The sequence below is a fragment of the Heterodontus francisci genome, unplaced genomic scaffold, assembly GCF_036365525.1.
Source record: "Heterodontus francisci isolate sHetFra1 unplaced genomic scaffold, sHetFra1.hap1 HAP1_SCAFFOLD_705, whole genome shotgun sequence".
NCBI classification, from domain to species: Eukaryota; Metazoa; Chordata; class Chondrichthyes; order Heterodontiformes; family Heterodontidae; genus Heterodontus; species Heterodontus francisci.
The window spans coordinates 389,012-415,980 of NW_027142242.1; the positions used below are offsets into that span (position 1 = coordinate 389,012).

At 43.5% G+C, this 26,969-nt stretch overlaps 1 protein-coding gene across 6 annotated transcripts in view; it reads right to left on the minus strand.

Moving 5' to 3' along the window:
- Nucleotides 1-26,969, minus strand: part of ncoa1 (nuclear receptor coactivator 1) — a 146,951-nt gene that overhangs the window by 67,438 nt on the left and 52,544 nt on the right. Inside the window, exon 1 of one of the 6 annotated variants that reach the window (XM_068028431.1) lies at nucleotides 14,229-14,295. The exons of the other annotated variants lie outside the window; for them this stretch is intronic. The gene's annotated coding sequence lies outside the window, so the exon portion shown is untranslated. Of the gene's footprint in view, nucleotides 1-14,228; nucleotides 14,296-26,969 lie in introns of those variants that run through there. 6 annotated transcript variants of the gene reach the window in all.

Sequence of the window (26,969 nt, forward strand, 5' to 3'; positions counted from 1 at the left end):
CCAGGTCTTGTTGCACCTCCCCCTTTCCCAATCTATCACTATTCAGATAATAAAATGCCTTTGTTTTTAGAACCAAAGTGGATAACCTCACATTTATTCACGTTATACTACATCTGCCATGCATTTGCCCACTCACTCAACTTGTCCAAATCACATTGGAGCCTCTTTGCATCCTCCTCACAGCTCACATTTCCACCCCTCCCACCCCCCTCCCGCAGCTTTATGTCGTCTGCAAACTTAGAAATGTTACATTTAGTTCCCTCACCCAAGTCATTAATATATATTGTGAATAGCTGGGGCCCAAGCACTGAACCCTACGGTACCTCACTAGTCACTGCCTGCCACCCAGAAAAAGACCCGTTTATTCCTACTCTCTGTTTCCTGTCAACCAACTCTCAATCTTACCCCAATCCCATGTGCTTTAATTTTGCACACTAACCTCTTATGTGGGACCTTAACAAAAGCCTTCTGAAAATCCAAATACACCACATCCACTGGTTCTCCCTTATCTATTCTACTAGTTACAGCCTCAAAGAATGCCAGTAGATTTGTTAAGAATGATTTTCCTTTCATAAACCCATGCTGACTTTGTCCAATCCCGTTTATGCTTTCCAGGTGTTCTGCTATCACCTTCTTCATAATAGACTCCAGCATTTTCCCCACTACTGATGGAAGGCTAACTGGTCTGTAATTCCCTGTTTTTTCTCTCCCTCCTTTTTTAAATAACGAGGTTACATTTGCCACCCTCCAATCCGTAGGAACTGCTCCAGAGTCGATAGAATTTTGGAAGATGACCACCAATGTATCCACTATTTCCAGGGCCACTTCCTTTAGTACTCTGGGATGTAGATTATCAGGCCCTGGGGATTTGTCAGCCTTTAACCCCATTAATTTCCCTAGCACTATTTTTTTTACTAATACGGATTTCCTTCAGTTCCTCCCTCTCATTAGACTCTTGGTTCCCTAACATTTCTGGGAGGTTATTTGTGTCCTCCTTTGTGAAGACAGAACCAAAGTTCAATTGTTCTGCCATTTCTTTGTTCCCCATTATAATTTTCCCCGTTTCTGACTGTAAGGGACCTACATTTGTCTTCACTAATCTTTTTCTCTTCACATTTTTATAGAAGCTTTTACAGTCAGTTTTTATGTTCCCCACAAGTTTACTCTCATACTCCACTTAATCAACCTCTTTGTCCTCCTTTGCTGAATTCGAAACTACTCCCATTCCTCAGATTTGTTGCTTTTTCTGGTAATTTTATATGCCTGCTCTTTGGATCTAATATTATCTCTAATTTCTTTTGTAAGCCACGGTTGAGCCACCTTTCCAGTTTTATTTTGCGCCAGACAAGAATGAATAATTGTTGTAATTCATGCACATGTTCTTTAAATATTATCCATTGTCTATCCACTGATCCCTGTGGCACCCCAGCAGTTACAGCTTGCCAACCTGAAAATGACCAATTTATCCCACCTCTCTGTCAGCATGGGTTTAGAGTCATAGAGTCATACAGCATAGAAACAGGCCCTTCGGCCCACCGCGTCCATGCCGACCATAATGCCTATCTATACTAATCCCACCTGCCTGCATTAATTCCATATCCCTCTATGCCTTGCTCATTCAAGTACCTGTCCAGATGCCTCTTAAATGTCGCTACTGTTCCTGCCTCCACCACCTCCACAGGCAGCTCATTCCAGATACCCACTATTCTTTGTGTGAAAATCTACCCCTTTGCTCTCCTTTAAACCTCCTCCCTCTCACCTTAAATTTATGCCCTCTAGTTTTAGTCTCCCCTACCATGGGAAACAGACTCTGGCTATCTACCCTATCTATGCCTCTCATAATTTTATATATCTCTATCATGTCTCCTCTCTGCCTCCTTCTCTCCAGGGAAAACAGACCCAGCCTATCCAATCACTCTTTATAACTCAAGCCCTCCAACCTAGGCAACATCCTTGTGAATCTTTTCTGCACCCTCTCTAGCTTAGTCACATCTTTCCTGTAGTGCGGCGACCAGAACTGCACACAGTACTCCAATAGCGGCCTAACCAACGTTGTGTACAACTGTAACATGACGTCCCAACTCTTGTACTCAATGCCTCGGCCGATGAAGGCAAGCGTGCCATACGTCTTCTTCACTACCCTGTCTACCTGTGTTGCCACTTTCAGGGAACTATGTACCTGCACCCCAAGGTGTCTCTGCTCAACAACACTCCCAGGGCCCTGCCATTCACTGTATATGTCCTGCCCTGGTTTAACTTCCCAAAATGCAACACTTCACACTTGTCTGTGTTAAATTCCATTTGCTACTCCCTTGCCTACTTTCCCAGTTAATCTGTATCCTGTCGTAACCTTAGACAATCTTCTTCACTGTCCACTATACCGCCAATTTTTGTGTCATCTGCAAATTTACTAATCATGCCCCTTACATTCACATCCAAGTCATTCTCGCCAGAGGGCCCAGTGCCAATCCCTGCGGCACACCACTGGTCACCGGCTTCCAATCTGAAAAACAACCCTCCACTACCACCCTCTGCCTCCTATCACCAAGCAAATTTTGTATCCAATTTGCTAGCTCACCCTGGATCCCAGGGTGTTCGAAAGGGAAATCATTCTTAACAAATCTACTGTAGTTTTTTTGAGGCTGTAACTAGTAGAATAGATAAGGGAGAACCAGTGGATGTGATGCATTTGGATTTTCAGAGGGTTTCTGATAAGGTCCCACATCGGAGATTAGTGTGCAAAATTAAAGCACATGGGATTGGAGGTAATATGCTGGCATGGATTGAGAATTGGTTGACAGACAGGAAACAGAGAGTAGGAATAATATATATTAATAACTTGGGTGAGGGAACTAAATGTAACATTTCCAAGTTTGCAGACGACACAAAGCTGGGGGGAATGTGAGCTGTGAGGAGGATGCAAAGAGGCTCCAATGCGATTTGGACAAGTTGGGTGAGTGGGAAATTGTATGGCAGACACAGTATAACGTGGATAAATGTGAGGTTATCCACTTTGGTTGTAAAAACAGAAAGGCAAATTATCTGAATGCTGATAGATTAGGAAAGGGGGAGGTGCAACGAGACCTGGGTGTCCTTGTACACCAGTTGCTGAAGGTAGGTATTCAGGTGCAGCAAGCAGTTTGGAAGCCAAATGGTATGTCGGCCTTCATTGCAGGAGTATTTGAGTACAGGAGCAAGGATGTCTTACTGCAGGGCCTTGGTGAGAGCACATCTGGAGTAGTGTGTGCAATTTTGGTCTCCTTATCTGAGGAAAGATGTTCTTGCCATGGAGGGAGTGCAAAGAAGATTTACTAGACTGATTCCTGGGATGGCAGGATTGACGTATGAGGAGAGATTAGGCCGACTAGGCCAATATTCACTAGAGTTTAGAAGAATGAGAGGGGATCTCATAGAAACCTATAAAATTCTAATAGGACTAGACAGGCTAGATGCAAGGAGGATGTTCTGATGGCTGGGGGAGTCCAGAACCAGGGGTCACAGCCGCAGGATACGGGGTATGCCATTTAGAAACGAGATGAGGAGATATTTCTTCACTCAGACGGTGGTGAACCTGTGGAATTCTCTACCGCAGAAGGCAGTGGAGGCCAAGTCATTAGATATATACAAGAAGGAGATAGATATATTTCTTAATGCCAAAGAGATCAAGGGACATGGGGAGAAAGCGGGAACAGGGTAGTGAATTAGACAATCAGCCATGATCTTTTTTGAATGGCGCAGCAGGCCTGAAGGGCCGAATGGCCTACTCCTGCTCCTATTTTCTATGTTTCTATGTGTCAGTTTTGCTTCCCTCCAATCTGAGCTCCCTCTCAGGTTCCCATCCCCCTGCCAATCTAGTTTAAACCCTTCCCAACAGCACTAGTAAATCTCCCTGCGAGCTCTTATCTTGTGCAGTAACGTTTTGTGTGGAACCTTATCAAAGCCAAAGACTTGCAGGTTGATACGTGATTTGGCCATTGTAAATTGCCCCTAGTGTAGGTAGGTGGTAGGAGAATGGTGGGGATGTGGTCGGGAATATGGGATTAATGTAGGATTAGTATAAATGGGTGGCTGTTGGTCGGCACAGACTTGGTGGGCCGAAGGGCCTGTTTCAGTGCTGTATCTCTCCATGACTATGACTCTAAATGCCTTTTGGAAATCCAAATGAACGATACCTACAGGTTCCCCTATAGTCCACCCTTGCTGCATCCTCAAACAACTCGAAAAGAAAGAAAAATTCAAAGGGGAGGACCCACCCCATCGGTGATTCACAAAAAAAGTTAAAGATAGTATCAAACCTGAAGAAAAAACATATAACTGCACAAAGATGGGTGGCAGGTCAAACAATTGGACAGAATATAAAAAGCAGCAAAGAATGACGAAAATATTAATAAGGAGAGAAAAATTAGAGTATGAGAGCAAGTTGGCGAGAAATATGAAGATAGTAAGAATTGCTATAGATATTTAATAAAGAACAAAGAACAGTACAGCACAGGAACAGGCCATTCGGCCCTCCAAGCCTGCGCCGATCTTGATGCCTGCCTAAACTAAAACCTTCTCCACTTCCGGGGTCCGTATCCCTCTATTCCCAACCTATTCATGTATTTGTCAAGATGCCTCTTAAACGTCTCTATGGTACCTGCTTCCACCACCTCCCCCGGCAACAAGTTCCAAGCACTCACCACCTTCTGTGTAAAGAACTTGCCTCGCACATCCCCTCTAAACTTTGCCCCTCTCACCTTAAACCTATGTCCCCTAGTAAATGACTCTTCCATCCTGGGAAAAAGCTTCTGACTATCCACTCTGTCCATGCCGCTTATAACTTTGTAAACCTCTATCATGTCGCCCCTCCACCTCCGTCGTTCCAGTGAAAACAATCTGAGTTTATCCAATCTCTCCTCATAGCTAATGCCCTCCAGACCAGGCAACATCCTGGTAAACCTCTTCTGTACCCTCTCCAAAGCCTCCACATCCTTCTGGTAGTGTGGCAACCAGAATTGCACACAATATTCTAAGTGTGGCCTAACTGAAGTTCTGTACAACTGCTGCATGACTTGCCAATTTTTATACTCTATGCCCCGACCGATGAAGGCAAGCATGCCGTATGCCTTCTTGACGACCTTATCCACCTGCGTTGCCACTTTCAGTGACCTGTGGACCTGTACGCCCAGATCTCTCTGCCTGTCAATACTCCTAAGGGTTCTGGCATTTACCGTATACATCCCACCTGCATTAGACCTTCCAAAATGTATTACCTCACATTTGTCCGGATTAAACTCCATCTGCCATTTCTCCGCCCAAGTCTCCAACCGATCTATATCCTGCTGTATCCTCTGACAATCCTCATCACTGTCCGCAACTCCACCAACCTTTGTGTCGTCCACAAACTTAATCAGACCAGCTACATTTTCCTCCAAATCATTTATATATACTACAAACAGCAAAGGTCCCAGCACTGATCCCTGCGGAACACCACTAGTCACATCCCTCCATTCAGAAAAACACCCTTCCACTGCTACCCTCTGTCTTCTATGACCGAGCCAGTTCTGTATCCATCTTGCCAGCTCCCCTCTGATCCCGTGTGACTTCACCTTTTGTACCAGTCTGCCATGAGGGACCTTGTCAAAGGCTTTACTGAAGTCCATATAGATAACATCCACTGCCCTTCCTTCATCAATCATCACTTCCTCATAAAACTCAAATCAAGTTAGTGAGACACGACCTCCCCTTCACAAAACCATGCTGCCTCTTGCTAATAAGTCCATTTGTTTCCAAATGGGAATAAATCCTGTCTTGAAGAATCCTCTCCAATAATTTCCCTACCACTGACGTAAGGCTCACCGGCCTATAATTTCCTGGATTATCCTTGCTACCCTTCTTAAACAAAGGAACAACATTGGCTATTCTCCAGTCCTCTGGGACCTCACCTGTAGCCAATGAGGATGCAAAGATTACTGTCAAGGCCCCAGCAATTTCTTCCCTTGCCTCCCTCAGTGTTCTGGGGTAGATCCCATCAGGCCCTGGGGACTTATCTACCTTAATGCTTTTCAAGACACTCAACACCTCCTCCTTTTTGATAATGAGATGACTGAGACTATCTACACTCCCTTCCCTAGGCTTATCATCCACCAAGTCCTTCTCCTTGGTGAATACTGATGCAAAGTACTCATTTAGTACCTCGCCCATTTCCTCTGGCTCCACACATAGATTCCCTCCTCTGTCCTTGAGTGGGCTAACCCTTTCCCTGGTTACCCTCTTGCTCTTTATGTACATATAAAAATCCTTGGGATTTTCCTTAATCCTGTTTGCCAATGACTTCTCATAACCCCTTTTAGCACTCCTGACTCCTTGCTTATGTTCCTTCCTACTTTCTTTATATTCCTCAAGGGATTCGTCTGTTCCTAGCCTTCCAGCCCTTACGAATGCTTCCTTTTTCTTTTTGACGAGGCTCACAATATCCCGCGTTATCCAAGGTTCCCGAAACTTGCCAAACTTATCCTTCTTCCTCACAGAAACATGCGGGTCCTGGATTCTAATCAACGGACGTTTGAAATACTCCCACATGTCAGATGTTGATTTACCCTCAAACAGCCGCCCCCAATCTAAATTCTTCAGTTCCTGCCTAATATTGTTATAATTAGCCTTCCACCAATTTAGCACCTTCACCCGAGGACTACTCTTATCCTTATCCACAAGTACCTTAAAACTTATGGAATTATGGTCACTGTTACCGAAATGCTCCCCTACTGAAACTTCGACCACCTGGCCGGGCTCATTCCCCAATACCAGGTCCAGTACGGCCCCTTCCCTAGTTGGACTATCTACGTATTGTTTCAAGAAGCCCTCCTGGATGCTCCTTACAAATTCTGCCCCATCAAAGCTCCTCGCACTCAGTGAGTCCCAGTCAATATAGGGGAAGTTAAAATCACCCACCACTACAACCCTGTTACCTTTACCTCTTTCCAAAATCTGTCTACATATCTGCTCCTCTACCTCCCGCTGGCTGTTGGGAGGCCTGTAGTAAACTCCCAACATCGTGACTGCACCCTTCCTATCCCTGAGCTCCACCCATATTGCCTCGCGGCATGACCCCTCCGAGGTGTCCTCCCGCAGTACAGCTGTGATATTCTCCTTAACCAGTAATTCAACTCCCCCACCCCTTTTACATCCCCCTCTATCCCGCCTGAAGCTTCTAAATCCTGGAGCATTTAGCTGCCAATCCTGTCCTTCCCTCAACCAAGTCTCTGTAATAGCAACAACATCATAGTTCCAAGTACTAATCCAAACTCTAAGAAAAGTTAATAAAGTGAGCATTAGTCCAAAAGAAAGTGAGTCTGGGGAATTAATAAGAGAAAATAAGGAGATGGTAGATCAATTGAACAGGTATTTTGCATCCTCCATCCACAGAGGATACAAGTAACATCCCAGGAATAGCTGTAAATCAGGAAATGGAAGAGAGGGAGGAACTCAAGCAAACTACAATCACCAGGGAAGGGGTAGTAAGCAAATTGTTGGAGCTGCGGGCTGACAAGTCCCCGGGTCCTGATGGACTTTGTCTTCAGGTCTTAAAAGAAGTGGCTAGTGAGATCATAAGAACAGCATAAGAACATAAGAAATCGGAGCTGGAGTAGGCCATTCGGCCACTCAAGCCTGCCCTGCCATTCAATAAGGTCATGGCTGATCTGCCCCAGACCTCAACTCCTCTTTCGTGCCAGCTCCTCAAAGCCCTCAACTCGCCAATATTTCAAAAATCTATCTACCTCCTCCTTAAATACTTTCAGTGATCTAGCCTCCACAACAGTCTGGGGTAGAGAATTACAGACATTTGCTACCCTGAGAGAAGAAATTCCTTCGCATCTCAGTTTTAAATGAGTGTCCCCTTATTCTGTAACTATGTCCCCTAGTTTGAGACTCCCCCACCAGTGGAAAAATCTTCTCGACATCTACCCTGTCAAGCCCTCACAGAATCTTGTACGTTTCAATAAGATCACCCCTCATTCTTCTAAACTCTAATGAATAAAGGCCTAACCAGTTTACCGTTCTTGATAAGTCAACCCCTTCATCCCAGGAATCAGCCGAGTGAATCTCTTTTGAACTGCCTCCAATGCCAGTATATCCTTTCTTAAATACGGGGACCAAAACTGTACACAGTACTCCAGTTGCGGCCTCACTAACACCCTGTACAGTTGTAACAAGAATTCCCTTTTTTTTGAACTCCAACCCCCTAGCAATAAAGGCCAAAATTCCATTTGCCTTCTTAATTACTTGCTGCACCTGCATGCTAACTTTTTGTGTTTCATGCACAAGAACACCCAGATCCCTCTGTGCTGCAATTTTTTGAAATCTCTCTCCAAGGGCGGCACAGTGGCGCAGTGGTTAGCACCGCAGCCTCTGAGCTCGTGGGACCCGGGTTCAATTCTGGGTACTGCCTGTGCGTAGTTTGTAAGTTCTCCCTGTGACCGCGTGGGTTTTTGCCGGGTGCTCCGGTTTCCTCCCACCAGCAAAGACTTGCAGGTGATAGGTAAATTGGCCATTGTAAATTGCTTCTAGTGTAGGTAGGTGGTAGGAAATATGGGATTACTGTAGGGTTAGTATAAATGGGTGGTTCTTGGTCGGCACAGACTCGGTGGGCCGAAGGGCCTGTTTCAGTGCTGTATCTCCAAAAAATAATTTAATAGTCTGCCTTTTGATTCTTCCTGCCAAAGTGCATGACCTCACACTTTCCTACATTAAACTTCATCTGCCAAGTTTTTGCCCACTCACTCAACCTATCTATGTCCCCTTGCAGATTTCCTATGTCCTCATCACAACATGCCCTCCCACCTATTTTTGTATTGTCAGCAAATTTGGATGGATTCCACTCTGCCCCCTCCTCCAAGTCATTAATAAAAACAGTAAATAATTGAAGCCCTCGGACTGATCCTTGTGGCACTCCACTAGTTACGTCTTTTCAACCTGAAAAAGACCTATTAATCCCGACTCTCTGTCTTCTGTGAGTTAACCAATCCTCAATCCATGCTAATACATTACCCCCAATACCGTGAGCTCCTATCTTGTGCAATAATCTTTTATGTGGCACCTTATCGAATGCCTTCTGGAAATCTAAATACACAACATCTACCAGTTCCCCTTTATCAACTCTGCTTGTTATATCCTCAAAGAACTCTAGAAAATTTGTCAAACATGATTTCCCTTTCACAAAACCATGTTGATTGTATTCGATTGTGTTCGGTTTTTCTAAATGCCCTGCTATTTCTTCCTTAATAATGGACTCTCGCATTTTCCCAATGACCGATGTTAAGCTGACTGACCTATAGTTTCCTGCTTTTTCTCTCCCTCCCTTCTTGAACAGTGACGTCACATTAGCGGTTTTCCAATCCGCTGTGACCCTCCCAGAATCCAGTGAGTTCTGGAATATTTCGACCAATGCCTCCACTATCTCTGCAGTCACTTCCTTTGAAAGATCGTTGAAGCGCTGGTTTTGATTTTCCAACATCCCCTAGATTCAGGGAAGATTCTATTAGATTGGAAAATAGCCAATGGAACTCCTTTATTCAAAAAGGGAGACAGAAAGCAGGAAACTACAGGCCAGTTAGCTTAACATCTGTCATAGGGAAAATGTTAGAAGCTATTATTAAAGACGTTATAGCAGGGCACATAATTCATGGTAATCAGGCAGAGTCAACATGGTTTTGTGAAAGGGAAATCATGTTTAACTGATTTATTGGAGTTCTTTAAAGTAACATATGCTGCGGATAAAGGGGAACCAGTGGATGTACTGTACTTAGATTTCCAGAAGGCATTTGATCAGGTACCACATCAAAGGTTATTGCGGAAAAGAAAAACCTCATGGAGTAGGGGGTATCATTTTGGCATGGAAAGAAGATTGGCTAGCTAACAGGAAACAGAGAATAGGCATAAATGGATCATTGTCTGGTTGGCAAGATGTAATGAGTGGGGTGCCACAGGGATCAGTGTTGGGACCTCAACTTTTTATAATCAGTACAAATGGATGAAGGGACTGAAGGTATGGTTGCTAAATTTGCTGATGACACAAAGATAGATATGAAAGTAAGTTGTGAAGAGGAACAAAGAAGCAGAATATAAATAGATTGGAGAGTTGGGCAGAGAAATGGCAGATGGAGTTCAATCAGGGCAAATGCGAGGTGATGCATTTTGGAAGATCCAATTCAAGAGTGAATTATACAGTAAATGGAAAAGTCCTGGGGAAAATTGATGTACAGAGAGATCTGGGTGTTCAGGTCCATTGTTCCCTGAAGGTGGCAACGCAGGTCAATAGAGTGGTCAAGAAGGCATACGGCATGCTTTCCTTCATCGGACGGGGTATTGAGTACAAGAGTTGGCAGGTCATGTTACAGTTGTGTAAGACTTTGGTTCGGCCACATTTGGAATACTGCGTGCAGTTCTGGTCGCCACATTACCAAAAGGATGTAGATGCTTTGGAGAGGGTGCAGAGGAGGTTCACCAGGATGTTGCCTGGTATGGAGGGCGCTAGCTATGAAGAGAGGTTGAGTAGATTAGGATTATTTTCATTAGAAAGACGGAGGTTGAGGGGGGACCTGATTGAGGTGTACAAAATCATGAGAGGTATAGACAGGGTGGATAGCAAGAAGCTTTTTCCCCAGAGTGGGGGATTCAATTACGAGGGGTCACGAGTTCAAAGTGAGAGGGGAAATGTTTAGGGGGGATATGCGTGGAAAGTTCTTTACGCAGAGGGTGGTGGGTGCCTGGAACGCGTTGCCAGCGGAGGTGGTAGACGCGGGCACGATAGCGTCTTTTAAGATGCATCTAGACAGATACATGAATGGGCAGGAAGCAAAGAGATACAGACCCTTAGAAAATAGGCGACATGTTTAGATAGAGGATCTGGATCGGCGCAGGCTTGGAGGGCCGAAGGGCCTGTTCCTGTGCTGTAATTTTCTTTGTTCTACTGATAGAAGGCCAACAGGTCTGTAGTTCTGTTTTCTCTATCCCTCCCTTCTTAAATAGTGGGGTGATATTTGCTACCTTCCAATCTGCAGGAACCATTCCAGAATCTATAGAATTTTGGAAGATGATCACCAATGCATCAACTATCTCCATAGCTACCTCTTTCAACACTCTGGGATGTGGAATATCAGGTCCTGGGGACTTAACAACCTTCAGCCCCATTAATTTCTCCAATGCAACCATCTTACTAATACCAATTTCTTATAATTCCTCATTCTTCCTAGTCCCTTGGATCTCTAATTCTGGGAGATTTCTTGTATCTTCCTCAGTGATGACCGACACAAAGTAATCATTTAGCTTCTCTGACATTTCTCTGTTCCCCATTATAAATTCTCCTGACACTGCTTGTAATGGACCCACATTTGTCTCAGCCAAACATTTCCTTTTTAGGTACCTATAGAGGTTTTTACAGTCCGTTTTTATGTCTTTGCTGGCTTACATTCATATTCTATTCTCCCTTTATCAGTTTATTCGTCCTCCTTTGCTGTATTCTGAAATCCTCCCAATCCTCAGGTTTACTACTATTTCTGGCAACTTTATAGGCCTTTTCTTTTAATCTTATACAATCCTCAACATCCTTTGTTAGCCACGATTAACTGCCTTTACTTTTGGGGTTTTTGTGCCTTGAAGGAATGTATAGTTGCTGTAAACTAGGTTATATTGCTTTAAAGACTATCCATTGCCTGTGTACCTTTTAATGTATTTTCCCAATCCACCTCAGCTAATTTGCCCCTCATATTTTCATAATTTCCTTTGTTCAAATTTAACAATCTGGCTGCAGATTGAACTACCTCACTTTCAAACATAATGTAAAATTGTATCATATTATGGTCACTCATCCCTAAAGGTTCTTTTACAAGATTATTAATTAGCCCTTTCTCATTACATAATACTAGATGTAAAATAGACTGTTCTGATGTCGGTTCCTCAACATACTGCTCTGGAAAACCATCCCTAACACACTCCAGAAACTCGTCCTCCACAGCATTAGTGCTCTTCAAGTTTACCCAGTCGATATGCAGATTGAAGTCACCCATGATTACTGTATTACCCAAGCTACATGCTTCTCTAATCTCTTGATTAATACCATTCTCCACACTACCACTACTGTTTGGTGGCCTATAAACAACTCCTACCAATGTTTGCTGCCCCTTGCTGTTTCTTAGCTCCATGCAAATAGATTCCACATTTTGTTCTTCTGATCTGAAATCCTCCCTTACTAATGTACTCATCTCATCCCTTATTGTCAGTGCAACACCACCTCCTTTTCCTTTTTGCCTGTCTTTCCTAAATGTCAAATATCCTTGAAGATTCAGATCCCAGTCTTGGTCACCCTGTTTCCATAATAGCAATTTGATCATATCCATTTACCTCTATTTGTGCCTTTAAAACATCTACCTTGTTGCGAATTCTGCGTGCACTCAGGTAGAGTGCCTTTAACCTTGTCTCCTTGACATTATTCTGCAATCTAAGCCTAGTTGATGCTCGCCTTTGTTTTGCCTGCCTTCTAATCTGGGTGTTCTGGTGCATGAATCGCAAAAGGTTAGTATTCAGGTACAGCAAGTAATTAGGAAAGCTAACAGAATGTTATCATTTATTACAAGGGGAAAATACAAAGCAGTGAGGTTATGCTTCAGCTATATAGGGCATCGGTGAGACCACATCTGGAGTACTGTGTGGAGTATTGGTTTCCTTATTTAAGGAAGGATGTAAATGCATTGGAAGCAGCTCAGAGAAGGTTTACTAGACTGGAATGGGCGGGCTGTCTTATTAGGAAAGGCTGGACAGGCTAGGCTTGTATCCGCTGGCATTTAGAAGAGTAAGAGGCGACTTGATTGAAACATATAAGATTTGGAGGGGTCTTAACAGGGTGGATATGGAAAAGATGTTTCCTCTTGTGGGAGAATCTAGAACTAGGGGTCACTGTTTAAAAATAAGTGGTCGGCCATTTAAGACTGAGATGAGGAGAATTTTTTCTCAGAGGGTCTCTTCCTCAAAAGGCGGTGGAATCAGAATCTTTGAATATTTTTAAGTCAGAGGTGGATAGATTCTTGATAAGCAAGGGGGTAAAAAGTTATTGGGGTTAGGCGGGAATGTAGAGTTGAGGTGACAATCAGATCAGCCATGATCTTATTGAATGGCGGAGCAGGCTCGAGTAGCCTACTCCTGCTCCTAATTCGTATGTTCATATTTGTCAAACACGATTTTCCTTTTACAAAACCATGTTGACTTTGCTTGATTATATTAGGATTTTCTAAATGCCCTGCTACTACTCCCGTAATAATGGATTTCAACATTTTCCCAATAATAGATGTTAGGCTAACTGGCCTCTAGTTACCTGTTTTATGTCTGCCTCCTTTCTTGAATAGATGTGTTACATTTGCAGTTTTCCAATCTGGTGGGACCAGCACGGAGCTTAAAAGAGCGGCAGCAGAGCGAGGGAGTGAGCACACCGGGAAGTTTAATAAAGCGACAGCAGGGAGAGAGCGCAAAACCAGGCGGAAGGGGGACTTGGAGAATAGTGGGAAGGAGTAAGAGATGTGTGGGGCATAAAAAGTGGCAGAGAGAGCAGAGCACAGGCAGAGTTAGAAACGTGACGTTATTTGAGTGAAGTTTAGCCGAGTTTGGTACAGGATTTGAGGTAAAGACAGAGAGACAAAGACTGCAGCAGCTGAACATAAAGGCTTCTCCTTTTTATTTTGTCCTAGTTTCACTTTCTCCTTGCCCGCATCCTACAGCAGCCTCTAGAGTACACAATGCAATTGCAATTTCAAAACACAACAGCCCTCCCCGTCTTAGTAAATAAGAGACAAAGCATTGTTTCAATGGCTTGTTTCTAAAACTGTAAATAATAAACTTAAACATAAATAGTTTATTTCATAACAGTTAAGTATGGTGGACATTTTCTCTCACAAGTAGGATATTGTCCAACATCAGATGTAGTCTCATTTGACTCGTTCTTCATCTGAGGCATCGATGTTGGAATCGGATTCGATGCTTGTGAGTGACATTTTCAGTGCCTTGAAGAATGATGCATTTCTTGTGATGACTTGTGAACAGTGCTTTGCAGTGATCATTGATCCTTTTGTGTTGATCACAACAAATGGTTGGATGTCAAAAGGGGTTGTTTGTTTTCCAACATGATCATCACATTTCACAAGTACTTCATCTCCTGGCTTAGGCGGTGTAGTGCTCACTTTCATGTTTTGCTCTGCATGTACCTGCATTGGATCCTTCTGTTCTCGATCGCGTTCACGTACATGTTGATCCGCAGGGTACCTCAGGAAGACATGTCCGCATAGGATGTGCAAAGATGAATGGAGCTGGAGGTTTTCCAGTAGTCCAGTGAGGTGTCGCTCTGTAATTATGAAAAAAGTGATATAGCTCTTGCTCCCATGACTTGTTCTCAGCTGTAGCTGTACGTATCACTTTTTTCAAGGTTCACATAAATCTCTCAACTTCACCATTAGGTCTTGGCTAACGGGGTGTGATCTTCCTATGCATGAACCCTAGATAGCTTGTGAATTTGCTGAATTCTTGGCTGTTGAATGGGGGTCCATTGTCACTTCTTACCGTTTGAGGGATTCCAAACAAGGCAAAGATCTGGCCAAGCTTTGGGATGACTACTTTCGTTGAAGTTGACATAACTAATTCCATGATTGGCAATCTTCCGCAGTTGTCAGTGACAACAAACAGGTGTTCACCTGTGGGAAAATCTGCAAAATGATCAACACCAACTTCAATCCGTTCAAGAAGGGAGACAAAAAGCAGGAAATTATAGGCCAGTCACATTGGTCGTTGGGAAAATGCAAGAGTTCATTATGAAGGAAGAAATAGCAGGACATTTAGAAAAGCTTAACGCAATCGAACAGATTCAACATGGTTTTGTGAAAAGGAAATTATGTTTGACAAATTTGCTGGAGTTCTTTGAGGATATAACAAGCAGAGTTGATAAAGGGGAACCGGTAGATGTAGTGTATTTAGATTTCCAGAAGGCATTCGATAAGGTGCCACATAAAAGATTATTGCACAAGATAGGAGCTCACGGTATTGGGGGTAATGTATTAGCATGGATTGAGGATTGGTAACTCACAGAAGACAGAGAGTCGGGATTAATGGGTCTTTTTCAGGTTGGAAAGACGTAACTAGTGGAGTGCCAGAAGGATCAGTCCGAGGGCCTCAATTATTTACTATCTATATTAATGACTTGGAGGAGGGGGCAGAGTGTAATATATCCAAATTTGCTGACGATACAAAAATAGGTGGGAGGGCATGTTGTGATGAGGACATAGGAAATCTGCAAGGGGATATAGATAGGTTGAGTGAGTGGGCAAAAACTTGAGAGATGAAGTTTAATGTAGGAAAGTGTGAGGTCTTGCACTTTGGCAGGAAGAATCAAAAGACAGACTATTATTTAAATGGAGAAAGACTACAAAAAAGTGCAGCAAAAAGGGATCTGGGTGTTCTTGTGCATGAAACACAAAAAGTTAGCATGCAGGTGCAACAAGTAATTAAGAAGGCAAATGGAATTTTGGCCTTTATTGCTAGGGGGTTGGAGTTTAAAAATAGGGAAGTCTTGTTACAACTGTACAGGGTGTTGGTGAGGCTGCACCTGGAGTTCTGTGTACAGTTTTGGTCCCCGTATTTAAGAAAGGATATACTGGCATTGGAGGCAGTTCAAAAGAGATTCACTGGGCTGATTCCTGGAATGAAGGGGTTGAATTATCAAGAATGTCTAAACAGGTTAGGCCTCTCTTCATTAGAGTTTAGAAGAATAAAGGGTAATCTTAATGAAACATGCAAGATTCTGAGGGGGCTTGATATTGAAAAGATGTTTCCACTAGTGGGAGTCTCGAACTAGGGGACATAGTTACAGAATAAGGGGTCACACATTTAAAACAGAGATGCGAAGGAATTTCTTCTTTGAGGGTAGTGAATATCTGGAATTCTCTACCCCTGAGCTGTGGAGGCTGGATCACTGAAAGTATGTAAAGAGGAGATAGATAGATTTTTGAAATATTGGGGAGTTGAGGGCTATGAGGAAGGGCCGAATGGCCTACTCCTGCTCCTATTTCCTATGTTCGCATGGTCCTGGAGGTAATTCAGACATCTTGAGAAGACCATGAAGATTTGACATTGTGATTGTTAGATAAGGCAAACACTGATGGTGGCCAGTGAGGGGTCTTGACAGGGTGGATGTGGAAAGGATGTTTCCTCTTGTGGGAGAATCTAGAACTAAGGGTCACTGTTTAAAAATGAGGGGTCGCCCATTTAGGACAGAGATGAGGAGAAATTTTTTCCCTGAGTGTGGTGAGTCATTGGAACTCTCTTCCTCAAAAGTCAGTGGAAACAGAATCTTTGAATAGTTTTAAGTCAGAGGGAGATAGATTCTTGATAACAAGCAGGTGAACAGTTATCAGGGGTAGGCGGGAATGTGGATTTGATCTTGTTGAATGGCGGAGTAGGTTCAAGGGCCAAGTGGCCTGCTGCTGCTCCTAATTTGTATGTTTGTTGATTTTATGCTCTACCATGCCGTTGATTCCTGGGAACCATACATTTTTCATAAGGAGTTGTTTGGTTTTGATAATTCTCTGGTGTCCTTCATATGCTATATCAACAACATATTCCCTCAATAAGTGTGGAATGATAATACAGGCGTTGCCGAATGCAAGATCAGATGTGGTGGTAACGGTTAGCTTATTGTGGAAACTGTGAAGACCTTGTAGCGTGTGATTTCGTTTGTTGACACTTTCTCAATCACGTCTTTCCAGTTTCGAGTTTCCATAGCCTCCATACATAATTGCAAAGCTTCATCTTGTTTTGTTGCTGCTTTGATGTCAGCTAGTTTTAGTGGCTTTGGCACAGCATTTACACTTATGTAGTTAAGATGTTGTTCAATAACCTTTTCCTCACGACTTATAGGACTAATCTCAGTAACAGATGTCGTGAAAGATAGTCTACTGGGTTGAGTTTGCCTGGCTGATACTCAACCGAGAACTCATACATTTGTAGTTCGTGTATCCAATATTATATTCCAGTGGGTGGCTTGCTACCTGGATTGTTGAATAAGCTCACTAGTGGTTTATGATCAGTTATTACTTTAAATTCGCTTCCATATAGGTGATGCAAGTGTAAGATACCCCTTGTGAATGAGAGAGCTTCTCTCTCTCTTTGCGAATAATGTTGCTCTACAGGCATTAACAATCTGCTTGCCATCGCAATGATTGTTGGGTTACCTGTCTTGTCTTTCTGTACGAAAACTGTACCTAAGCCAATCAGGCTCGCATCCACAACTAGCTGGGTGGGTTTCTCACGGTCAAAATAGGCATTTGTGCAACTTGCTGACAAACATTGTTTGATCTCATGTACCACCTGTGTGCGTGCTTTAGTCCATTCCCACTTGGTGGTCTCTTTTGTCAGATCGCATAGAGGGGCAGATAGCATAGCGAGATCAGGAATGAAGCGACTGCAGTACGTGAGGAGTCCTATCAGACTCTGGATTTCGTGCACGTTTATAGGATCTGCAGTGTCTGCTATGGCAACTTTCCGTGGATCTGGTGATACACCTTCACCACTGAACACATGACCAAAGAAGTCAATTTTGCTTTCATCGAATAAGCACGTGTCTTTGTTCAAGGTGAGGTTACTTTTTTTTTTAATTATTCATTTTGTGGGATGTGAGCGTCGCTGGCTAGCCCATCCCAAATTTCTCCTTGAACCGAGTGGCTTGCTGGGCCAATGCAGATGGCATTTTTAAGAGTCAACCACACTGCTGTGGGTCTGAAGCCAGACCAGGTTAGGACAGCAGATTTCCTTCTCTAAAGGACATAGTGACCAGATTGGTTTTTACAACAATCGACAACGGTTTTATCATTAGACTAACCTTTCTTGTTAAATTCCAGATTTATTAATTGAATTCAAACGTCATCATCTGCCATGGTGGGATTCGAATGTCCCCAGAGCATTAACCTAAGCTCTGGCTTAATAGTCCAGTGACATTAACACTACGGCACCACCTCCCCCCTCATCCATAAAATCATAGTAAGTTTAAGGCACAGAAAGAGGCCACTTGGCCCATCGTGTCTGTGCCAGCCAAAAAACGATGCACCCATTCTAATCCCACCTTCCAGCATTTGATTCATAGCCCTGCAGATTACGGTACTTGAGTGCGTATCCAGACTCCTTTTGACAGAGTTGAGGGTTTCTGCCTCAACTACCCTTTCAGGCAGTGAGGTCCCTCATTTCCTCTACATTTCTCAGTATTTTCCCATTAATTGTGTATTTCTTTGCCTTGTTTGACCTCCCCAAATACATCACCTCACACTTTTCCAGGTTGAATTCCATTTGTCACTTTTCTGCCCATCTGACCAGACCATCAATATCTTCCTGCAGCCTACAGCTATCCTCCTCACTATCTACCACATGGTCAATCTTTGTGTCGTCTGCAAACTTCTTGATCATGCCCCCTACATTTACATCCAAATCGTTAATATATACCACAAAAAGCAGAGGCTCCAGTACTGAGCCATGCGGAACACCACTGGAAACAGCCCTCCAGTCGCAAAAACACGTGTCAACAATTACCCTTTATTTCCTGCCACTGAACTAACTTTGCATCCACCTTGCTGCATTTCCCTGGATCACACGAGATTTTATTTTTTTAACCAGTCTGCCATGTGGGACCTTGTCAAACGCCTTGCTAAAATCCAAGTAGACCACATCAACTGCACCACCCTCATCTATCTTCCTTGTTACTTCTTCAAAACATTCAATCAAGTTGTTCAGACAAGATCTTCCCTTAACAAATCCATGCTGACTCTCCTTGTTTAACCTGTGCCTTTCTAAGTGACAGTTAATCCTGTCTCTCATAATAGATTCCAATAATTTGCCCACTAATGAGGTTAGACTGACTGGCCTGTAATTATTTGGTCTATCCCTCGCTCCCTTTTAAACCGAGGTACAATGTTAGAAGTTCTCCAATCCTCCGGCACCACACCTGTATCCAGTGAGGACCGGAAAGTGATGGCCAGACCCTCGGCTATTTCCTCTCTTGCTTCCTTTAACAGCCTGCAGTGCATTTCATCCGGCCCTGGAGATTTATCCACTTTCAAGGCTGCTAATCCCATTCATACTTGCTCTCTCCCTATGTTCATCACATCCAATACTTCACACCCCTCTTCCTTAACTACAATATCTGCATCGTTCCCCTCTTTGTGAAGACAGACACAAAGTATTCATTACGAACATTACCAACATCTTCCGCCCCTACACCTAAAAGGCCAAAAAAATAACCTATGGGCTCTACTCTCTCCTTAGTTATCTTCTTACTCTTAATGTATTGATAAAACATCTTTGGGTTCACCTTGATTTTGTTTGTCAATATTTTTCCAGGCCCTCTCTGAGACGTTGTAGGCATGAATGTAGATAGATCTCGAGTTCACTTTCGGTGCGACCATAGATGAGAATGTCATCACTGATGTTCAGCTTGCCTTCAAGTCCTTGAAGTGCAGATTGAATCATGTGCTGAAATACCCCAACTGCTGAACTGACTCCAAAGTTGAGCCTGTTGTATTGGAAATGTGAGTAGAGAATACAGTAAGATATCCCGATTCTTCTGCAAGTTCGATTTGATGGTAGCCTGCTTTGTGGTCAAGTTTGGCGAAGTATTCAGCACCATTTACTTTCTCTTTGATGTCGACAGTTGGTGTCAAGTGCCTTTCTCATTGTATGGCTTGGTTTGGTGATCACATATCAATGCAGATTCCAATCTAGTTCTCGCTCTTGGGTTTCTTGACAACTTGTATGGGTGAGACCCAAGGGGCAGGTTCATCCCCAACTTCCTCAATAATGTCAGGGTCAAGTAGGTGCTGAAGTTCCTTCTCTGTCTATTTCCTGATATGAAATGTTATTCATCACCATTTATGTGCAACTGGGGGCACATTAGGGTCTACATGCAGCTCGCATGTAATACCTTTCAGCTTGCCAATACCAGCGAAGCGATCAGCATACAGTTTAGGAATGCTTTTGTTATTGAAGGAATCGCATATGTGACTGCAATAGTGCAGATCTGTTGCTGTGTGGAAACTGATATGACATAGAATACAGCATTCGTTCTAGTGCCTTTGAATGAGACTGGTGTTTCAACAGTCCCGAGGAGTTTCGGTGGTTTGTCACTGCTGTAAGGGAAAGTTTTCGTATTACCTGGTTTGCAGGGAATGGGGCAATCCTGAAGTTTGTCGAAGGATTTGTCTCCCATGACATAAACAGGCACTCCAGTGTTTATGAGAACATTCATGTCCGAGCAGCCAATGATCACTATCACACATGGCTATTTGCTGTGTCTGAGAGAGAACTCAAAAATATGTTCAGATCGTCCGCCTCTATTTTGGCTACATTCTCTTGCCTTTTTGTTATTGTACGCATATGTGGCACCCTGCTGTTGGTATTGATCATAGCAGTTGATTTTGCTGATGAGCGACAAACATGAGCAAAGTGGCTGGGTTTTCCACAGGCTTTACACTGTTTACCAGTAGCAGAACACTCTGACTGGTGTGGCTAAGCATAGCCACAGTGAAACATTCTTTGGATAAGTCACAACTCTGTTTGTGTGAAAGCTGTTGTTGCTTTGTTGGTGGTTTCATGGCATGTGAGCGATGAATACTGCTACGACCAGGTGAGGAGGGGGTCTCGGGTTCCCCTTTCACCCTGTCTCTGGTTTGATCGCAACAGGGTTTATCCTTTTTTACCACACTGATTGAGCTTATCACCTCAGTGAGCACTTGCTCCTATTCCTCCAATGTAATTGCAAATGAACCAATCAGACAGGTTTTCTTGAGTTTAAACAAGATATAAGTTTATTATCCTTATCACTCTAAACTGGTTAAAATTATTAAAATACGCTACATATTCATATGAGAGTCACACGCACACAAATAGATTACAGAGGGAAAACAGATTTGGTGGTTGGAGTAGAGTCCAGAATAAATAAGATTTAAAACTGTAAATTCCAAGTCCTCAACTGAAGTTGTATTCCTGAAGTCCTCGCTGGGCCACGTGCACGGTAGTGGGCTTGCTTTTCTCACGGCTCCTGAAGACAGAAAAGGGGTTTGATCCTTTTCCCCTAGTTCATGGCTGTGGCGGTCTGTAGGCTTGAGGAGCTTTACCAGTTGCAGCTGGGTCGTCTCTTGATCTTGACTGGGGAAAGAAAGCACGAGAGACCAGCTTTGTTGATGGCTTTTCAGTTACTCCTGTCTGCTTTCTGTGTGACAAAGCTTACAGTCTCTCCAGAGTTGCGCAGCCAGTCACACAACATTATCAAGCCCCTTTGCTGTTTTAATGAGGTCTTTCTGGAATGTTCTCTGAGATTCAGGGTGCTAAATCTCAAGCTGTCCAGTCACACTTGGAGGGGGTTGGCTCGTTCAAAGTCAATGGGTATAGATGGCCCCTGATGACCGTGCTGATAAGGCCATTCCATGTAACTTAATCATCGAGCACCCCATTGTTCAGACTAGGTTGAGTCAGATGAGTCGTTTCCCGTCTGGTCTTTTTGTGTTTTGAATGTAAATTGCAGTGGCCATCTTGGATGCCAGTTTACTCTTTAAAACAAGTTACCTGTAAGAATTTCCAGTAAAAGTTGAATGCAAGGTTCCAACAGATGAAATTAATACTTCCCATTTGGCATATAGGGTCTTCATGACGAGAGTGTTCATATGTGTGGTTACTGTTAGCAGCCTCAACTTCAGTAGCTCTGGACTCTGACAGCGACAGCGATCTGCTAACTCCAGCAGCTCTGACAGCTTTCTTTCTCGAGTGCTTTTTGGCATAGTTGACTGGAGAGGCAGCCTTCGACTATTTGTGTTTTGATTCCCCGTTTGACATGTTCAGCATCACCGAAGTCACATCTAGTTGCAAGCTGCCTCAAACGCGTGCAATATTGGTTAATTGTCTCATCTGCTTCTGGCTTAGTTTCATATATGGTGTTTCTCTTGGGTGTGAAGTAGGCTGTCAGTGCATTTCTTGCTGAGTCGTACTCACTTTGTTCAGTCGTAATTGTCTCAAAGATAGCTTCTAATTCTTCACCTTCTTGATGCAGAAGCAAGGCCTTTTTCCTTGTGTTGTCTATGATTGGCAGGTTTCACATCGCACCTTTGAAACAATGCAGCCACTTTTGCCAACGTGGAGATATGAATGATGGCTCTGAGTGCACATCAAAGTGATTGGGCATAGACAACACCATATTGATCGGCAGTGCAGTGATAAAGGATTGCATAGACGTGCATAGCGTTTACAGCACAGAAACAGGCCATCCGTCCCAACTGGTCCATGCCGGTGTTTAAGCACATGAGCCTCCTCCCACCTTCTCTTCAACTCACCCAATCAACATATCCTGCTATTCATTTCTCCCTCATGTTTATATCCAGCTTCCCCGTAAATGTATTCATTTTATTCACCTCAACCACTCCCTGTGGTAGTAAGTTCCACATTCTCACCACTCTCTGGGTAAAGAAGTTTCTCCTGAATTCCCTATTGGATTTACTGGTGGCTCTCATATATTTCTGGCCCTAGTTTTGGATTTCCAGAAGTCCAAGCGTCTTCTCTACATCCATCCTCTCAAATGTAATTTTATTTTTAGTGACCTCAATCAGGTCATTCCTTGAGTCGTTTCTTTTCTAGAGAGGAGTCCCAGCCTGTTTAGTCTTTCCTGATTGTTCTAACCTCTCAGTTCTAATATCATCCGTGTAAATGTTTTTGCACCTAAACCAATCCCTTTTGTCATGTGAAGACAGGACCTGTACTCAGTGTGGTCATACCAGGTTAGTACTGGTTTAACATAACCTCTCTCCTCATCAATTCACTCTCACTAGAAATGAACCCCAATGATTGCTTGTTTATGACCTTATTAACCTGTCACTACTTTTAATGATTGTGTAGCTGAACCCACAGATCCATCTGTTCCTCTATCCCATTTAGACACTCAATTTCCAAGCAGTATGTGACAACCTAACTCTTTCTACCAAAATACACAACCTCATAATTATCTTTATTGAAATTCACTTGCCAATTGTACGCCAAATTTCTTAATGTTTTTGCTATCTTGTCACAGTTTCCTAAGTATTCACGATTCCCCTCAATCTGGTGTCATCCATAAACTTTAAAATTATAATTCCAATTTCCTAGTGCAAATTGTTTCTGTAAATGATCCCAGCGCCGATCCCTGTGGAAAACCACTTCCCACCTTCCACCAGTCTGAGTAACTACCTTTAACCCCGACTCTCTGTTTGATGTTTTGTAGCCTGTTTGCTGTCCATTCTGCCATTGGTCCCCTGACTCCACGTGTACTTGACATAATTTCAATAAAGAGCTTGTTAATCCTCAAAGACCCAGCTCCCATATATTAGCACAGTCAATAATCCTCCACACAGAGAGATCTACAAACCTCTGGGATCGTACTACTTTCAGCGAACTCTTCTCTGCAGTGATCCAAAATTATACTTTTTTTTGATTGGATAGTTATTTTGGAGAGATAAGTGTGTGAATATACACTGTACTAGCTTCCAGTGTGTCCCTCCAACAGTCTCTAAGTTAAAATGCTGTCTGTGAAAGTCGACAAAAACTTCCAAAATTTTCACACCTGAAAGCAATGTTTCCATTTTGTTTCATCCTGTTTCTGTTTATCACATTGCCATTGTGATGTCCTTGGGACTTAAGTGAGGTTTAGCCAAGTTTGGACAACGTATGACAGCCAAGAGCAACGTCTCAATTCATCCCATCTTCGCTGCCTCCGGAGAATCCTTGGCATCAGGTGGCAGGACCGTATCTCCAACACAGAAGTCCTCGAGGCGGCCAACATCCCCAGCATATACACCCTACTGAGCCAGCGGCGCTTGAGATGGCTTGGCCATGTGAGCCGCATGGAAGATGGCAGGATCCCCAAGGACACATTGTACAGTGAGCTCGTCACTGGCATCAGACCCACCGGTCGTCCATGTCTCCGCTTTAAAGACATCTGCAAACACGACATGAAGTCCTGTGACATTTGATCAGAAGTCGTGGGAGTCAGTTGTCAGCGATCGCCAGAGCTGGCGGGCAGCCATAAAGGTGGGACTAAAGTGTGACGAGTCGAAGAGACTTAGCAGTTGGCAGGAAAAAAGACAGAAGCGCAAGGGGAGAGCCAACTGTGTAACAGCCCCGACAACCAATTTTATCTGTAGCACCTGTGGAAGAGTCTGTCGCTCTAGAATTGGCCTTTATAGCCACTCCAGGCGCTGCTTCATAAACCACTGACCACCTCCAGGCGCATACCCATTGTCTCTCGAGACAAGGAGGCCAAGAAGAAGCCAAGTTTGGCATAGGATGTGAGGCAAAGACAACAAGACAAAGACTGCAGCAGCTGAATATAAAGGCTTCTCTGTTTCATTCTGTCCTAGTTTCACTTTCTTTCTGCTAGCATGTGTGTTCTACAGCAGCCTTGAGAGTACACAATGCAATTTCAAAACACTACAGACATCAAGAATAAAAAGTGACGTCGGCAGAGGAGAAGGAATTTATTGGTGATCAGCTGGTGAGTAATTCTACTTTCTATTTGCTAGTCTCTAGTTTATAATAAATAGTCTGTAAAGTAAAGGCATGGCAGGGCAGCTCGGCCGCGTGGGAAGAACATCCTGTGACATGTGGGAAGTCGTGGACATTTGCCGTGTGACATATGCAGGAAGCGTCACCAGCTGCAGAAACTTGAGCTCCGGGTTTTGGAACTCGAGCAATGGCTGGAGTCATTGGGGCACATCTGTGAGGTTGAGAACTACGTGGATAGCACATTTAGAGAGCTGGTCACAACTTAGGTCAAGAGAGTGCAGGCAGAGAGGGAATGGGTGACCACCAGACAGTCCAGGAGGACCAGGCAAGTACTGCAGGAGTCCCTGAGTTCATCTTGCTCACCAACCAGTTTTTCTTTCTCGATACTGGTGAGGGCAATGGTTCTTCAGAGGAGTGCAGCTGAGCCAAGTCTGTGGCACCACAGGTTGCTCAGCTGCAGAGGAGGGGAGGAAGAAGAGTGGAAGAGCAATAGTGGTAGGGGATTCAATAGTTAGGGGAACAGGCAGGCATTTCTGCGGCCGTAGACCTGACTCCAAGATGGTGTGTTGCCTCTCTGGTGCCAGAATCAAGGATGTCACTGTGTGGCTGCAGGACATTCTTATAGGGGGAGGGAGAACAGCCAGAGGTCGTGGTCCACATCGGTAACGACAACATAGGTAGAAAAAGCGATAAGGTCCTGAAAGCAGATTTGAGAGAGCCAGGAAAGAGATTAAAAAGCAGGACTTCAATAGCAGTAATCTCAGCATTACTCCCAGTGCCACATGCTAGCGAGTACAGAAATAGGAGGGTAGAGCAAATGAACACGTGGCTGGAGAGATGGTGCAAGAGGAAAAGCTTTAGATTTCTGAGGCATTGGGACTGGTTCTGGAGCAAATGAGACCTGTATAAGGAGGACAGAATACACCTAAGCAGGACCAGGACCAATATCCCCGCAGGGAGATTTGAGAGTGCTGTTGGGAAGGGTTTAAATTAACTTGCAGGGGGATGGGAATAGGAGAGATATTTCACACAGGAGAAAAACAAAGCTGATAATGGTATGGAGAAAAGTAGTAAGCGACGATGGAAGGCAGCGGAAACAAACGCCAGCTTCAAATAGAGTCAAAATACAGAAAAATATTAAAAAGGCAAAATTAAAGGCATTCTAGCTGAATGCATGCGGCATTCGCAACAAGGTAGATGAATTGACAGCACAAATAGAAGTAAACGGGTCTGATCCCATTGCCATTACGGAGACAAGGCTGCAGGGTGACCAAAGCTGGGAACTGAATGGGTATTTGACATTTAGGAAAGATAGGCAAAAAAGGTGTAGCGCTGTTCATAAAGGATGTGATCAGTACATTAGTGAGAGAAGACCTTAGATTGGAAGATCAAGATGTAGAATCAGTTTGGGTGGAACTAAAACAGCAAGGGGCATCAAACATTGGTGGGAGCCATTTATAGGCCACCAAACAACAAGGGTAATGTCAATCACAGTATAATTCAGGAAATCAGAGGTGCGTATAACAAGGGTAATACAATAATTATGGAGGATTTCAATCTACATATAGACTGGGTAAACTTCATTGATACTAATGTTGTGGCGGACAAATTCTTGGAATCTATACAAAATGGTTTTCTAGAACAGTCTGTTGAGGAACCAACTAAAGAATGGGCTATTGTAGATCTAGTATTGTACAATGAACATATGAATTAGGAGCAAGAGTAGGCCCCTCGAGCCTGCTCCGCCGTTCAATAAGATCATAGCTGATCTGATTGTAACCTTGATTCCACATTCCAGTCTACCCCGATAACCTTTCACCCCCTTGCTCATCAAGAATCTATCTACCTCTGCCTTAAAAATATTTAAAGGCTCTGCTTCCACTGTCTTTTGAGGAAGAGAATTCCAAAGTCTCACGACCCTCTGAGAGAAAAGCATTCTCCTCATCTCTGTCTTATATGGGCAACCCCTTATTTTTAAATAGTGACCCCTAGTTCTAAATTCTCCCACAAGGGGAAACATCCTTTCCACATCCACCCTGTTAAGACCCCTCAGGATCTTATATAAATGGTAAAAGATTGCAGAGCTTTGAGATACAGAGGGATCTGGGTGTCCTAGTGCATGAATCGCTAAAAGTTAGTCTGCAGATACAGCACCGTAATTAGGAAAGTTAATAGAATGTTATCATTTATTACAAGGGTAATTGAATACAACAGTAGGAAGGTTATGCTTCAGTTATAAAGGGTATTGGTGAGACCACATCTGGAGTAGTGTGTACAGTATTGTTCTTTTTTAAGGAAGGATGTAAATTAGTTAGCAGTTCAGAGAAGGTTTACCAGCCTAATACCTGGAATGGGCAGGTTGTCCTATGAGGAAACGTTGAACAGGCTAG